This window comes from Phyllobates terribilis, unplaced genomic scaffold (genome assembly GCF_046119375.1).
Source record: "Phyllobates terribilis strain yellow unplaced genomic scaffold, ASM4611937v1 Scaffold_1__5_contigs__length_1240528914, whole genome shotgun sequence".
NCBI lineage: Eukaryota > Metazoa > Chordata > Amphibia > Anura > Dendrobatidae > Phyllobates > Phyllobates terribilis.
Window position 1 is genome coordinate 417557627 of NW_027362761.1, and position 15250 is coordinate 417572876.

Consider the following 15250-nt stretch of genomic DNA (forward strand, 5'->3'; position numbering starts at 1 on the left):
GAGGGGAGATCAGAGATGGACTTACCAAAGGGTCAGCAGGACTGGAACAGAAGACCCAGAGCAGGAGCCCGGGAGCCCGGAGCAGGAGACCGGGAGCCCGGAGCAGGAGACCAGGAACCCGGAGCAGGAGACCAGGTGTTACAACTCTCCTGTTAGTTTTTTTTTAGTTTGCTGGTCACATGACCATTTTGCCTATTTAATCCGGCTCCGCCCTCCTGGCTTTGCTGGACTTCATTTGTATTTACTACTGTTGAGCTAGCTTGTTGCTCTATTGCCGTTCTCTGTTAGTTTTGCTAGGTCTTCGGACCTCTATGCTTTTTGTTGTGTGTTTGTCTTTGACTGCTACTATTTCTGCTAGGAGGTGTCCAACTTGTCCCAGTCCCTAGATCTTGTAGGGATCCCTCCCCCACATCTATAGGTCTGCGTTCAGACTAGCCGAGGACTTTAGGGGGGTCTGATCGCAGGATCAGGTTCCCCGTTACATTGTAGGGATCTAGTTTAGTTCTATTGTAGGGACAGATCTCCTGCCTTTCCTTAGTCTCTGTAGCAGATCATAACAGTAAGTCCAGCCATAAAAAAAAAAAAAAATAAAAAGGAAAGGATTTGCTCTGGGGAAAGACCTCCAGTTTTCCATCATGATCTCGGTGCAAGATTTGGCTCAACGCTTGCAGGGACTCTCTCTGGAGGTGACCAAGCTCCAACAACACGTGAGTAGCTGTTCTGGAGCGCATTTTATGGAACCAAAGGTACGTCTGCCTGATCTATTTTTTGGCGAACAACAAGATTTTTTTTTTTTTAAAAATGCTTGTCTATTATATTTTCATTTGAGACCCGGATCCTCTGGTGATGAATCACAGCGCATAGGATTCATAATGTCACTTTTGCGCAAAGATCCTCAGGATGGGCCTTCTCTCTCCAACCTAGTGATCCGTGCTTTAGTTCAGTGGATAGTTTTTTTTCTGCTTTGGGTTTGTTGTACGATGATCCTGATCGTGTCTCATCTGCTGAGTCTGAATTAAGACGTTTGAGGCAGGGATCAGGTAATGTGGAAAAATATTGTTCTCACTTCCATCGGTGGTCTGCCCAGGTAGGGTGGAATGATTCAGCTTTGAAAAGCTTGTTTCTCGCAGGGCTAGGTGAAAGGGTTAAGGATTTACTGATTGCTTATCCCACACCTGGAAACTTGCAGGAGGCAATGCAATTAGCTATACGGGTGGACAGGAGACTGCGTGCAAGGGTTAATGAGAGCAAATCCTCTGCTATGTCAGCTTCGAGTCCTAAGAGGTTCTGTGCTGACAATGGAGAGCCGATAGAAATTGGGGCGATGGCACCCCGCTCTGAGGAAAAAGACCGCCGACTTTCTGAAGGCTTGTGTTTGTATTGCGGAAGCTCTGGTCATTTTATTAAGAGCTGTGTGCTTCGTAAGAAGAAAGAAAAAAAAATGGTCAGTCATGCTCGTATTGCCTGTTTAATTTCTAAGGGGGTATTCCTATCTGCCACTACTGCTGCTCAGGATGAATTAATTGAATTTCGGGTATTTGTGGATTGTGGATCTACTCTGAATGTGATTGATGGGGGATTCTTGGAAAAACTTAGATTAGAACCTAAAACTTTGTCATCCCCTATTGCTGTGGTTTCTGTCGATGGCTCTCCCTTGAAGAGTGTTACTCACAAGGTCTGTGAATTTCCCCTCACTATTAATGGTATTCACCAAGAAAATTTGGATTTGTTGGTATTGGATAATTTGCCTTCTCCAGTAATATTGGGGTTACCCTGGTTAAAATTGCACAATCCTGTACTGGATTGGTCTACCAATGAAATTAAGTCCTGGAGCCCTAAGTGTTATGACAAGTGTTGTAACGGACGCATTGCTGCTGTGGATAGAGGGGAATTGCCTGTACCTATTCAGGATTTTTGGAGAGTTTTTTCTGAGGAGGAGTCGCAGGTTTTGCCTCCCCATAGAGACTATGATTGTACCATTGAATTTGTCCCTGGAGCGACTCTTCCTAAGAGTCGTTTATTTAATCTTACTATTCCTGAGAGAAAGGCTTTGGAGGAATACATACAGACAAGCTTGGCCGCTGGTCACATTAGGCCTTCCAAGTCTCCTGTGGCTGTTGGTTTTTTTTTTGTGAAAAAAAAAGATGGCGGTTTACGTCCTTGTCTGGACTTTCGTGAGATTAATAAAATTACTGTACGCAATCCTTACCCACTACCATTGATTCCCGATTTATTTAACCAGTTAGTGGGGGCCAAGTGGTTCTCTAAAATTGATCTCCGGGGGGCATACAATTTATTGGTCATGAAGGAGGGTGATGAATGGAAGACTGCTTTTAACACTCCTGTGGGTCATTTTGAGAATCTGGTTATGCCTTTTGGTCTCACCAATGCTCCAGCATTTTTTCAGAATCTTATTAATGATATCCTTAGACCTTTAATCGGCAAAGCTGTGGTGGTGTATTTGGATGACATTTTGATCTATTCGCCGGATCTGGAGTCTCATTGGCGGAGCGTACGTGAGGTATTAGTTATTAATGGACAATTCGCTTTTTGCTAAGCTGGAGAAATGTGAGTTCGCTGTACAGAGAATTAGTTTTTTGGGCTACATTATCTCCAGTGAAGGTTTTGAGATGGACCCGGTTAAAGTTCAAGCTGTGCAGGAATGGCCTAGGCCTATTGGTTTGAAATCGATACAGAGGTTTTTGGGTTTCGCCAATTATTACAGAAAATTCATAAAAAATTTTTCTATTATTGTCAAACCGCTGACCGATCTCACCAGGAAAGGTGCTAGTGCGGTTCAGTGGACTTCTGAGGCCATTGAAGCTTTTGTGTTTTTAAAGGAGAGGTTCACCTCTGCTCCCATCCTTATGCAGCCTGATGTGACTAAGCCGTTTTTGGTTGAGGTTGATGCTTCTTCGGTGGGGGTTGGTGCGGTGTTGTCTCAGGAAAACAAGGATGGAGTACATTCCTGTGCCTTTTTTCAAAAAAATTTTCCGAGACTGAACTTAATTACGATATTGGTAATCGGGAATTGCTGGCGATTAAACTCGCATTTGAACACTGGCGTCATCTCTTGGAAGGTGCTGAATTTCCCGTTCAGGTTTTCACTGATCATAAAAATCTGATCTATCTTGATGCTGCCAAGCGCTTGAATGCCCGTCAGGCTAGGTGGGCACTTTTTTTCTCGCGGTTTAATTTTTCCGTTACTTACATCCCGGGTACCAAGAATGTTAAAGCGGATGCTTTGTCTCGCAGCTTTTCTCCCATGGTCGGTGTTGAGGAGGAAGAGGAGACCATTTTACAAGAAGGTGTTGTGATTGCTGCTTTGGACTCCGTTTTGGAGGATGAGATTCTTAAAGCACAGGAGAATGCCCCATCTAACACTCCCCATGGGAGGTTGTTTGTGCCTAGGACCTTTAGGAGAGATTTGTTTGTTGAGTGTCATGAGTCTCGGTTGGCAGGTCATCCAGGAATTTCTGAGACCAAGAGACTTGTGGGTCGCAGTTTTTGGTGGCCTGGATGGCAGAAGGAAGTCATTAAGTGGGTGCGCCAATGTACTGTGTGTGCTAGATCCAAGTCTTCGCATGCTCCTGCTGCGGGGTTGCTTTGCCCTCTGGAGGTTCCTAGTGCACCTTGGACACATCTGGCTATGGACTTTATTACTGACCTTCCTCCCTCTGAAGGTTTCACGGTCATTTGGATGGTCGTGGACCGTTTTAGCAAGATGTGTCGCTTGGTTCCCTTCATCAAACTACCTTGCGCTAAGACACTCGCCAAGGCCTTTGTCAAGGAAATTGTCACACTACATGGTGTTCCTACTGACATTGTTTCTGATAGGGGACCTCAGTTCGTGGCTCGTTTTTGGCGTGCCTTTTGTGACAGGTTGGGAGTTCATTTGTCGTTTTCATCCGGATATCATCCTGAGTCTAATGGCCAGACAGAAAGGAAGAACCAGGATGTTGAGCAGTTCTTGCGTTGTTTTGTGGCAGACAATCAAGAGGGGTGGTCTGAGTTTCTGCCACTTGCTGAATTTGCTCTTAACAACCATACATCCTCTTCTGTTGGGTGTTCGCCTTTTTTTTGTTGTTCTGGGAGACATCCGTCTTTTGGGTCATTCTCCAAATTGGTTTCGGCTGTGCCTGAGGAGGAGAGTTTTTCCGGTGATTTGGAGAGAGTTTGGACGGATGTGCGTGGTAATCTTCAGGAGGCTAACAAAAAATCTAAGAGGTACTTTGATAGGAAACGGCAAGAGGTTTTGTTTGCTGTTGGTGACATGGTTTGGTTGTCCTCTAAGAATCTGCGATTGAGGATTCCTTCTATAAAATTGGGTCCCAAGTTCGTAGGGCCCTTTAAGGTACTTCAGATAGTTAACCAATCTGCTGTTAGGCTGGAGGTTCCTACGTCCTGGAGGATTAATCCGGTGTTTCATGTTTCTCTGTTGAAAAAAGCTGATGTGTCGGATGGTGACGCCTCTGCCACTGTTCCTCCGGTGGTGGAGGACGGGGAATATGAAATTTCCCGCATCCTAAATTCTAGACGGTATAGAGGGAGTTTGCAGTATCTCGTCGATTGGAAGGGTTTCGGACCTGAGGATAACTCATGGGTGAGGGCGGATGATGTTTCTGCCCCCAGACTTGTCCGAACGTTTCACAGGAGGTTTCCTGGTAAGCCTGGGCCTAGGGGATCCGGAGGATCCTCTTAGAAGAGGGGGTACTGTTACAACTCTCCTGTTAGGTTTTTTGTAGTTTGCTGGTCACATGACCATTTTGCCTATTTAATCCGGCTCCGCCCTCCTGGCTTTGCTGGACTTCATTTGTATTTACTACTGTTGAGCTAGCTTGTTGCTCTATTGCCGTTCTCTGTTAGTTTTGCTAGGTCTTCGGACCTCTATGCTTTTTGTTGTGTGTTTGTCTTTGACTGCTACTATTTCTGCTAGGAGAGTGTCCAACTTGTCCCAGTCCCTAGATCTTGTAGGGATCCCTCCCCCACATCTATAGGTCTGCGTTCAGACTAGCCGAGGACTTTAGCGGGTCTGATCGCAGGATCAGGTTCCCCGTTACATCGTAGGGATCTAGTTTAGTTCTATTGTAGGGACAGATCTCCTGCCTTTCCTTAGTCTCTGTAGCAGATCATAACACCAGGAGCCCGGAGCAGGAGACCGGTACTGGAGCTGGAGATCAGAAGCAAAAGAATTAACAGGGACACTGGGGTGAGGTGGATTGGGGTGGGAAGGGGGGTAAAAAGACAGGGGAGTGGGAAGAGGGGTAAAAAAACAGGGGAGTGGGAAGAGGGGGATTGGGGTGGATGAGGGGAGATCAGAGATGGACTTACCAAAGGGTCAGCAGGACTGGAACAGAAGACCCAGAGCAGGAGACCGGGAGCCCGGAGCAGGAGACCGGGAGCCCGGCGCTGGTGACCAGGAGCCCGAAGCTGGTGACCGGGAGCCCGTCGCAGGAGCCCGTCGCAGGAGCCCAGGAGCCCGGTGCAGGAGACCAGGAGCCCGAAGCTGGTGACCGGGAGCCCGGCGCAGGAGCCCGGAGCAGGAGCCCGGGAGCCCGGAGCAGAAGCCCGGAGCAGGAGACCGGGAGCCCGGAGCAGGAGACCAGGAGCCCGGAGCAGGAGACCAGGAGCCCGGCGCTGGTGACCAGGAGCCCGAAGCAGGAGCCCGGGAGCCCGGAGCAGGAGACCAGGAGCCCGGTGCAGGAGACCAGGAGCCCGGAGCAGGAGACCGGTACTGGAGCTGGAGATCAGAACCAAAAGAATTAACAGGGACACTGGGGTGAGGCGGATTGGGGTGGGAAGGGGGGTAAAAAGACAGGGGAGTGGGAAGAGGGGGATTGGGGTGGATGAGGGGAGCCCGGCGCTGGTGACCAGGAGCCCGGCGCTGGTGACCGGGAGCGGAGCTGGAAACTCGGAACAGAGCTGGAGACCGCTGCAGGACGCAGAAAAAAAGGTAAGGGGGGGAGGGGGGATTGGGGTGGATGAGGGGAGAACAGACTTACCAAAGTCTTCTCTGCAGGATCAGCAGCACGCTCTGGAGCAGGAATCACAGCAGGTCAGAAGCAGAAGATCCAGGAGCTGGAGCAGAAGATCCAGGACGCTGGAACAGAAGATCCAGGAGCAGCGGCAGCAGCAGCAGTGACTGGAACAGTGAGAAGATGGTCTTGTGGTGTCACAGAATATTCTGTGGCACTACAAGGCCCAGCACAGACACATCAGATGTGATCGCTCTGTAGAAATCCTCACCAAGTGTGAGGGTCTGCAGGGCGGTCACAGGGTGATGATGGGGTGGTGACAGGTGGAGGTAATCTGATTGGAGCAATCATTGATGACATTGATCGCTCCAATCAGAGTACCTGAATACAGGTGACCAGGCGGTCACAGGGAGGTGTCACCTCTCTGTGACCCCCTGTGGTGCATGTTGTGCCCCAGCCATCTGATTCGTGACACTGATTGCACCAATCAGACATGGCTGGAGCAGAGCACGCACCACAGGGGGTCACAGAGAGGTGACACTTCCCTTTGACCGCCGGTCACCTGTATTCAGGTACTCTGATTGGAGCGATCGATGTCATCATCGATCACTCCAATCACAGTAGTCTGGGGGCTTGAATCACATTACAGGGGGTCATGGGGCGGTGACAGGCAGGTCACAAGCCGGTCACCGCCCCAAGACCGCGCTGTCACCGCGCGGTCGCGCTGCGATCGGTGCGATTGATGTGATCGGCGATCGCACCGATCATAGCAGTCTGGGGCCAGGGCTGGGGTGTCCTAGCAACAGCCTAGGATCGGTGCTCTTAGGAGCACCGATCCTAGGCTGCAGATCACTGTTTCCGGCAATCAAATTGTCGGAAACAGTGAGAAATGCTGTGATTGGCTGTTCAGATTTGAACAGCCAATCACAGCGATCGCTGGTGCGGGGGGGGGCAGCGACAGCCCCCGGGATGATGACTCCATCTACCAAGAGGTAGGATGGCACCGTAACTTTAATGCTGTCACCGCGACTTAAGTCTGGGATATGGACAAATGAATGCTGCGGTGGGACGTGGACGTTGATGCTGTTTCTTGAGAAACTGCCATAACAAGTGAAGACTAAGAGGAGGGGGCATCTTTGCATGCAGTATGGACAGGGGATTGCCTTGCACGCACAACAGGGGGTTCTATTACACACACAACAGCGGAAGAAGCAGTGGTGACACCCGCTGACACTGGACGTGGACCCAGGGTTCGCCCCACAAAGTCGGGTGCTTTGCTGCCATGTGCCTGATCATGCTGGTGGTGGTAACGCTAGTAGTTTTGTCACCCCTGCTGATGCTGGCATGGCAGGTGCTACAAATGGCCTTTTTGGGGTTATCAGCAGAGTCTTTAAAAAAATTCCAGACTCTGGAAGACCTACCGCTTGTACTGGCAACGTCCCTCGTGTTGGTGTTACAGGGAACTGTTGCCCGCCTTCTGTGTGCGGCCACCACACTGCTTCTTCCTGCCTGTTGGGGTACTCTGCCTCCCTCCCCCTGTGTGCTGCTGGCCTCGCTCTGCGTGTCCTCCTGCCACGTTGGGTCAGTTACTAGATCATTCACCACCTCCTCCTCTTCCACTTGCACACCACGATCCTCCTCCTCACTTCTTGGCAATTGTGTCTCGTCATTGTCCACCTCTTGTGACAAATTGCCAGCGTCGACTTCCTCTGGCCGTGGCTGTTCAAATATTTGGGCATCGCTACATGGGATCTCCTCTTCCACCACTTCAAGCGGAGCAGGCAAGGGGCCCAAATATGGAAATGGACCAGTGAACAGCTCTTCAGGGTGTCTAAGTGTGGGATCAGTTGCTGTCTGACGACACTCAGTATGGTGGGAGGAAGGAGCATCAGGGTGAGGAGGAGTATGCGGCGAGACTCATGGCTACTAAAACTTCACTGTGTGGATGACAGACCGGAGGTGGTGGTGCCCAGGTAACTGGAAGTATTATCTGCTATCCAATTAATAACCTGTTCACACTGATCAGTTCGCAATACTGGTGTTGTAGTGTGCTTCCCTAGTAATTCGGTCAAGAAGTGGGAGCAAGAAGATGTGGCTGTTGGTTGTGGCACATTTTCACCTTGGCCACGGCCCCGTCCTCTACACGCACCATCACCAGAATGTCAAGTTCCACATCCCTTGCCACGCGCCTTGCTCATTGTAAATGAAGTAAAATAGCTTACACTCACTCTATCAATGGAAAAAGGGTAATAAAAAGGAGATTAGAACCGTGGAAGATGAAAACCACAGTTCTATTTGTCTGGCCTACACCAGAATCTTTTAAACAGATATATTTGTGACTGAACAGACAGGGAGACACTATTACTGTTTTTTTTTAAGTAAAACAGGCCAAAAGCAGGATAATACAGAGATTTGACCCGTGGAACTGCAAAACCACAGTTATAGTTATGTGGCGTACACCAGAATCTTTTAAACAGATATATTGGTGTCTGACTAGTCTGGGAGACACTATTACAGTTTTTTTTACGGCAAAAAATGCCAAAAGCAGGATAATACAGAGATTTGACCCGTGGAACTGCAAAACCACAGGTCTATTTCTCTGGCCTACACCAGACTGTTTTAAACAGATATATTGGTGTCTGACCAGTCAGGGAAACACTATTACAGTTTTTTTACGGCAAAAAATGCCAAAAGCAGGATAATACAGAGATTTGACCCGTGGAACTGCAAGACCACAGTTATAGTTATGTGGCGTACACCAGAATCTTTCAAACAGATATATTTGTGTCTGAACAGTCAGGGAAACACTATTACAGTTTTTTTTATGGCAAAAAATGCCAAAAGCAGGATAATACAGAGATTTGACAAGTGGAACTGCAAAACCACAGTTCTATTTCTCTGGCCTACACGAGAATCTTTTAAACAGATATATTGGTGTCTGATCAGTCAGGGAGACACTATTACAGTTTTATTTTATGGCAAAAAATGCCAAAAGCAGGATAATGCAGAGATTTGACCAGTGGAACTGCAAGACGACAGTTATAGTTATGTGGCCTACACCAGAATCTTTCAAACAGATATATTGGTGTCTGACCAGTCAGGGAAACACTATTACAGTTTTTTTTATGGCAAAAAATGCCAAAAGCAGGATAATACAGAGATTTGACCCTTGGAACTGCAAAACCACAGTTCTATTTCTCTGGCCTACACCAGAATCTTTTAAACAGATATATTGGTGTCTGACCAGTCAGGGAGACACTATTACAGTTTTTTTTTACGGCAAAAAATGCCAAAAGCAGGATAATACAGAGATTTGACCCGCGGAACTGCAAAACCACAATTCTATTTCTCTGGCCTACACCAGACTCTTTTAAACAGATATATTGGTGTCTGACCAGTCAGGGAGACACTATTACTGTTTTGTTTTACGGCAAAAAATGCCAAAAGCAGGATAATACAGAGATTTGACCCGTGGAACTGCAAAACCACAGTTATAGTTTTGTGGCCTACACCAGAATCTTTTAAACAGATATATTGGTGTCTGACCAGTCAGGGAAACACTATTACTGTTTTTTTTTACGGCAAAAAATGCCAAAAGCAGTATAATACAGAGATTTGACCCGTGGAACTGCAAAACCACAGCTCGATTTCTCTGGCCTACACCAGACTCTTTTACACAAATATATTGGTGTCTGACCAGTCAGGGAGACACTATTACTGTTTTTTTTCACGGCAAAAAATGCCAAAAGCAGGATAATACAGAGATTTGACCCGTGGAACTGCAAAACCACAGTTATAGTTGTGTGCTGTACACCAGAATCTTTTAAACAGATATATTGGTGTCTGACCAGTCAGGGAGACACTATTACAGTTTTATTTTATGGCAAAAAATGCCAAAAGCAGGATAATGCAGAGATTTGACCAGTGGAACTGCAAGACCACAGTTCTAGTTATGTGGCCTACACCAGAATCTTTCAAACAAATATATTTGTGTCTGAACAGTCAGGGAAACACTATTACAATTTTTTTTATGGCAAAAATGCCAAAAGCAGGATAATACAGAGATTTGACCCGTGGAACTGCAAAACCACAGGTCTATTTCTCTGGCCTACACCAGAATCTTTTAAACAGATATATTGGTGTCTGACCAGTCAGGGAGACACTATTACAGTTTTTTTTACGGCAAAAAATGCCAAAAGCAGGATAATACAGAGATTTGACCCGTGGAACTGCAAAACCACAATTCTATTTCTCTGGCCTACACCAGACTCTTTTAAACAGATATATTGGTGTCTGACCAGTCAGGGAGACACTATTACTGTTTTTTTTTACGGCAAAAAATGCCAAAAGCAGGATAATACAGAGATTTTACCCGTGGAACTGCAAAACCACAGTTATAGTTATGTGGCCTACACCAGAATCTTTTAAACAGATATATTGGTGTCTGACCAGTCAGGGAAACACTATTACTGTTTTTTTTTACGGCAAAAAATGCCAAAAGCAGGATAATACAGAGATTTGACCCGTGGAACTGCAAAACCACAGCTCGATTTCTCTGGCCTACACCAGACTCTTTTACTCAAATATATTGGTGTCTGACCAGTCAGGGAGACACTATTACTGTTTTTTTTTATGGAAAAAATGCCAAAAGCAGGATAATACAGAGATTTGACCCGTGGAACTGCAAAACCACAGTTATAGTTATGTGGTGTACACCAGAATCTTTTAAACAGATATATTGGTGTCTGACCAGTCAGGGAGACACTATTACTGTTTTTTTTCACGGCAAAAAATGCCAAAAGCAGGATAATACAGAGATTTGACCCGTGGAACTGCAAAACCACAGTTATAGTTATGTGGCGTACACCAGAATCTTTAAAACAGACATATATTTGTGTCTGAACAGTCAGGGAGACACTATTACAGTTTTTTATTACGGCAAAAAAAAGCCAAAAACAGGATAATACAGAGATTTGACCCGTGGAACTGCAAAACCACAGTTCTATTTCTCTGGCCCACACCAGACTCTTTTTTAAACAGATATATTGGTGTCTGATTAGTCAGTGAGACACTATTACTGTTTTTTTTATTGCAAAAAATGCTAAAAGCAGGATAATACAGAGATTTGACCTCTGGAACTGCAAAACCACAGTTATAGTTATGTCGTGTACACCAGAATCTTTTAAACAGATATATTGGTGTCTGGCCAGTCAGGGAGACACTATTACTGTTTTTTTTTACGGCAAAAAATGCCAAAAGCAGGATAATACAGAGATTTGACTCGTGGAACTGCAAAACCACAGTTCTATTTCTCTGGCCTACACCAGACTCTTTTAAACAGATATATTCGTGTCTGACCAGTCAGGGTGACACTATTACAGTTTTTTTTACGGCAAAAATGACAAATGCAGGATAATACAGAGAATTGACCCATGATACTGCAAAACCACAGTTATAGTTATGTGGCGTACACCAGAATCTTTTAAACAGATATATTGGTGTCTGACCAGTCAGGGAGACACTATTACAGTTTTTTTTATGGCAAAAAATGCCAAAAGCAGGATAATACAGAGATTTGACCCATGGAACTGCAAAACCACAGTTATAGCTATGTGGCGTACACCAGAATCTTTTAAACAGATATATTGGAGTCTGACCAGTCAGGGAGACACTATTACAGTTTTTTTTTACGGCAAAAAATGCCAAAAGCAGGATAATACAGAGATTTGACCCGTGGAACTGCAAAACCACAGTTCTATTTCTCTGGCCTACACCAGACTCTTTTAATCAGATATATTGGTGTCTGAACAGTCACAGACACACTCAATTTTTTTTTTTGGGGGAAAGAAATACCAAAAGGTTAATAAAACGTGTATTTGGACAGTCTGACTGAGGAAAAAAAAATAGATTTAGATGAAAAAAAAAAAGGATTTTTCCTGGCCCCTGAGACCGGGGGATAAGTTTAGCAATTTGACCAACAGGAGCACACAGGACTGTAATGCAGCGTTTGCTGGTATAACCACTGCGTCTCCTATACAGCCTGCCTGCCTGATATCTGGGATGGATATTAGTCCTGAGAAGGACTGTTTGTTTGATTTGGCAGGCTTTAGAGACCCTACACTAACTATTTCGGAGTATACACTATGTGCCGAATTATTAGGCAAATGAGTATTTTGATCAAATGATACTTTTTATACATGTTGTCCTACTCCAAGCTGCCAATTAAGTAAATCTGGGGATGTGCATCTCTGTAATGAGGAGGGGTGTTGACTAATGACATCAACACCCTATATAAGGTGTGCTTAATTATTAGGCAACTTTCTTTCCTTTGGCAAAATGGGTCAGAAGAGAGATTTGACGGGCTCTGAAAAGTCCAAAATTGTGAGATGTCTTGCAGAGGGATGCAGCAGTCTTGAAAATTCCAAAGTTTTGAATCGTGATCACCGAACAATCAAGTGTTTCATGGCAAATAGCCAACAGGGTCGCAAGAAGCGTGTTGGCCAAAAAAGGCGCAAAATAACTGCCCATGAATTGAGGAAAATAAAGCGTGAAGCTGCCAGGATGCCATTCGCCACCAGTATTGCCATATTTCAGAGCTGCAACGTTACTGGAGTATCAAAAACCACAAGGTGTGCAATACTCAGGGACATGGCCAAGGTAAGGAAGGCTGAAAAACGACCACCTTTGAACAAGAAACATAAGATAAAAAGTCAAGAATCGGCCAAGAAATATCTTAAGACTGATTTTTCAAAGGTTTTATGGATTGATGAAATGAGAGTGACTCTTGATGGGCCAGATGGATGGGCCAGAGGCTGGATCAGTAAAGGGCAGAGAGCTCCACTCCGACTCAGACGCCAGTAAGGTGGAGGTGGGGTACTGGTATGGGCTGGTATCATCAAAGATGAACTTGTGGGACCTTTTTGGGTTGAGGATGGAGTGAAGCTCAACTCCCAGACCTACTGCCAGTTTCTTTAAGACAACTTCTTCAAGCAGTGGTACTGGAAGAAGTTGGTATCGTTCAAGAAAAACATGATTTTCATGCAGGACAATGCTCCATCACATGCATCCAACTACTCCACAGCGTGGCTGGCCAGTAAAGGTCTAAAAGAATAAAAAATAATGGCATGGCCCCCTTGTTCACCTGATCTGAACCCCATAGAGAACCTGCGGTCCATCATAAAATGTGAGATCTAGAGGGAGGGAAAACAGTACACCTCTCGGAACAGTGTCTGGGAGGCTGTGGTGGCTGCTGCACACAATGTTGATCGAAAACAGATCAAGCAACTGACAGAATCTATGGATGGAAGGCTGTTGAGTGTCATCATTTCTAAATTTTGTGCACTGATATTGGTTTACCTGGTGAAAATAAACAAGTCAGATGGGATTATATTTGGTTTTTATTAAGTTGCCTAATAATTCGGTACAGTAATAGTTACCTGCACAAACAGATATCCTCCTAAGATAGCCAAATCTAAAAAAAAAAACACACCAACTTCCAAAAATATTAAGCTTGAATATTTATGAGTCTTTTGGGTTGATTGAGAACATAGTTGTTGATCAATAATAAAAATAATCCTCTAAAATACAACTTGCCTAATAATTCTGCACACAGTGTAAATCTCTCTCTAGCTCAGCAGCACTGACCCTACACTGGCTGATCCGGAGCGACTGTGTCCAAGATGGTGGCACCCTGTTTTAAATTCTCGAGGTGACGCTGTGCGGCCAGCCAATCACAGTAATGCCCACAAACAACATGGCTGCGGCATTACAGTGACTGACTGGCAATCCCTGCATGTTCATTGGCTCTGTAAAGAGCACCAATCATGCAGGGCGGAGACCCGAGCTCCCGCCCGAGTAACCCGGAAGTGCTCGGTGCTTGCCGAACAACCCTAGTAGTGAGATGCTCGGGCGAGTAACGAGCAGTGTCGAGCATGCTCGCTCAACACTAGATATAACACAATGAGGGATGAAGAAAGCCTTTATAGATTAGATCTGTGAGTAATTTTTTGCAGAGCAATCACCACAGAAATTTGGGCAGATCTACAATTCACGTTTTCTATCCTGGATCTGTAACAATAAGTTTTTCTGGAGTAGATACTAGAATGGGTCTCATCTATACCCTTCATCCCTACTCCTGGTCAGGTGAGAGGAGGATAGCTAATTGTATGCACTGAACAAGGGAGAAAATATCTAAATCCAATTTATGTCATATTTTCATATCAGAGTATCATTTTTTTTTTAACAGCCTTCGACTTGATCTCGAGCCATGGTGACAATGCATATCAATCTGTAGGAAGATCGATCTGCAAGTCTAGAGAGGTCCATCAGGAACTTCTTCACCGTTATTTTGATAGTTTCAAGCCATCAGGTAGCTGATCTTCCTCTTCGCCTTGATCCTTCCATTCTTCTGACCATGATGTCCTTCTCCAGTTATTGCGCTCGTCGTATGATGTGTCCAAAGTAGGCAAGTCGTAGTCGTATTAGTGATATGACATGGAAATACAGCATTTACATTGCCACTTGAGGTCTCTGAGACTAGTGTCCTAGATACGACCAGTCTTACAGTATTTGGGAGCAATTATCTTCACCTTCGATTTAGCAACTATTCACTATCTCATCACCCCTTAGTTTGGACACCCGATACAATAACTTCCCTTGAACAGCGAAGTGTGAGTACCTGGTGTCTGTCCCCGGCCCTTGAACAACCCTATTACAAACAGTAACATTGTCCCACGTCCCCTTTAAGGTCAAGTCCCGAACTTTAGCAGACCCAAAGTCCTCTCCGGGCACCTCTAGCTCAGGGAGGTTGGCCTCCTCGGTCACAGTCTCGTTCTTGTCGCCGGCAAGGGCACACAATGGGAACTCATCCACTTCAGATTTCGACAGGGGTATTTCCCTAGGGACCTGGCTTTTATCCACGTTACTCAGTCCGGTTCCCTTCCCCCACAAGTCCCAGAACAAAGAAAAATCGCGCCCCAATATGACGGGATGTATCAGGTCCTTGACCACCCCGACCTCGTGTAATTGGGCACCACAGTTTGTTCCCACTGTCACTATGGCCACAGGGTAGTCCTTGACGTTCCCATGTATGCAGCGGTGGCCCACAGTTTTGGCAGGGACCAGCTGATGGAGAAGGGTGGCACTGATTAGGGTCACCAGACTCCCTAAGTCCAATAGTCTAAGCACCATCACCCCATTAATGGACACGGCACACGTCTGCAGCCCCTCACCAGAATGACCATTCATGCTGCAGGCATAATAGGAACAACGCCGGC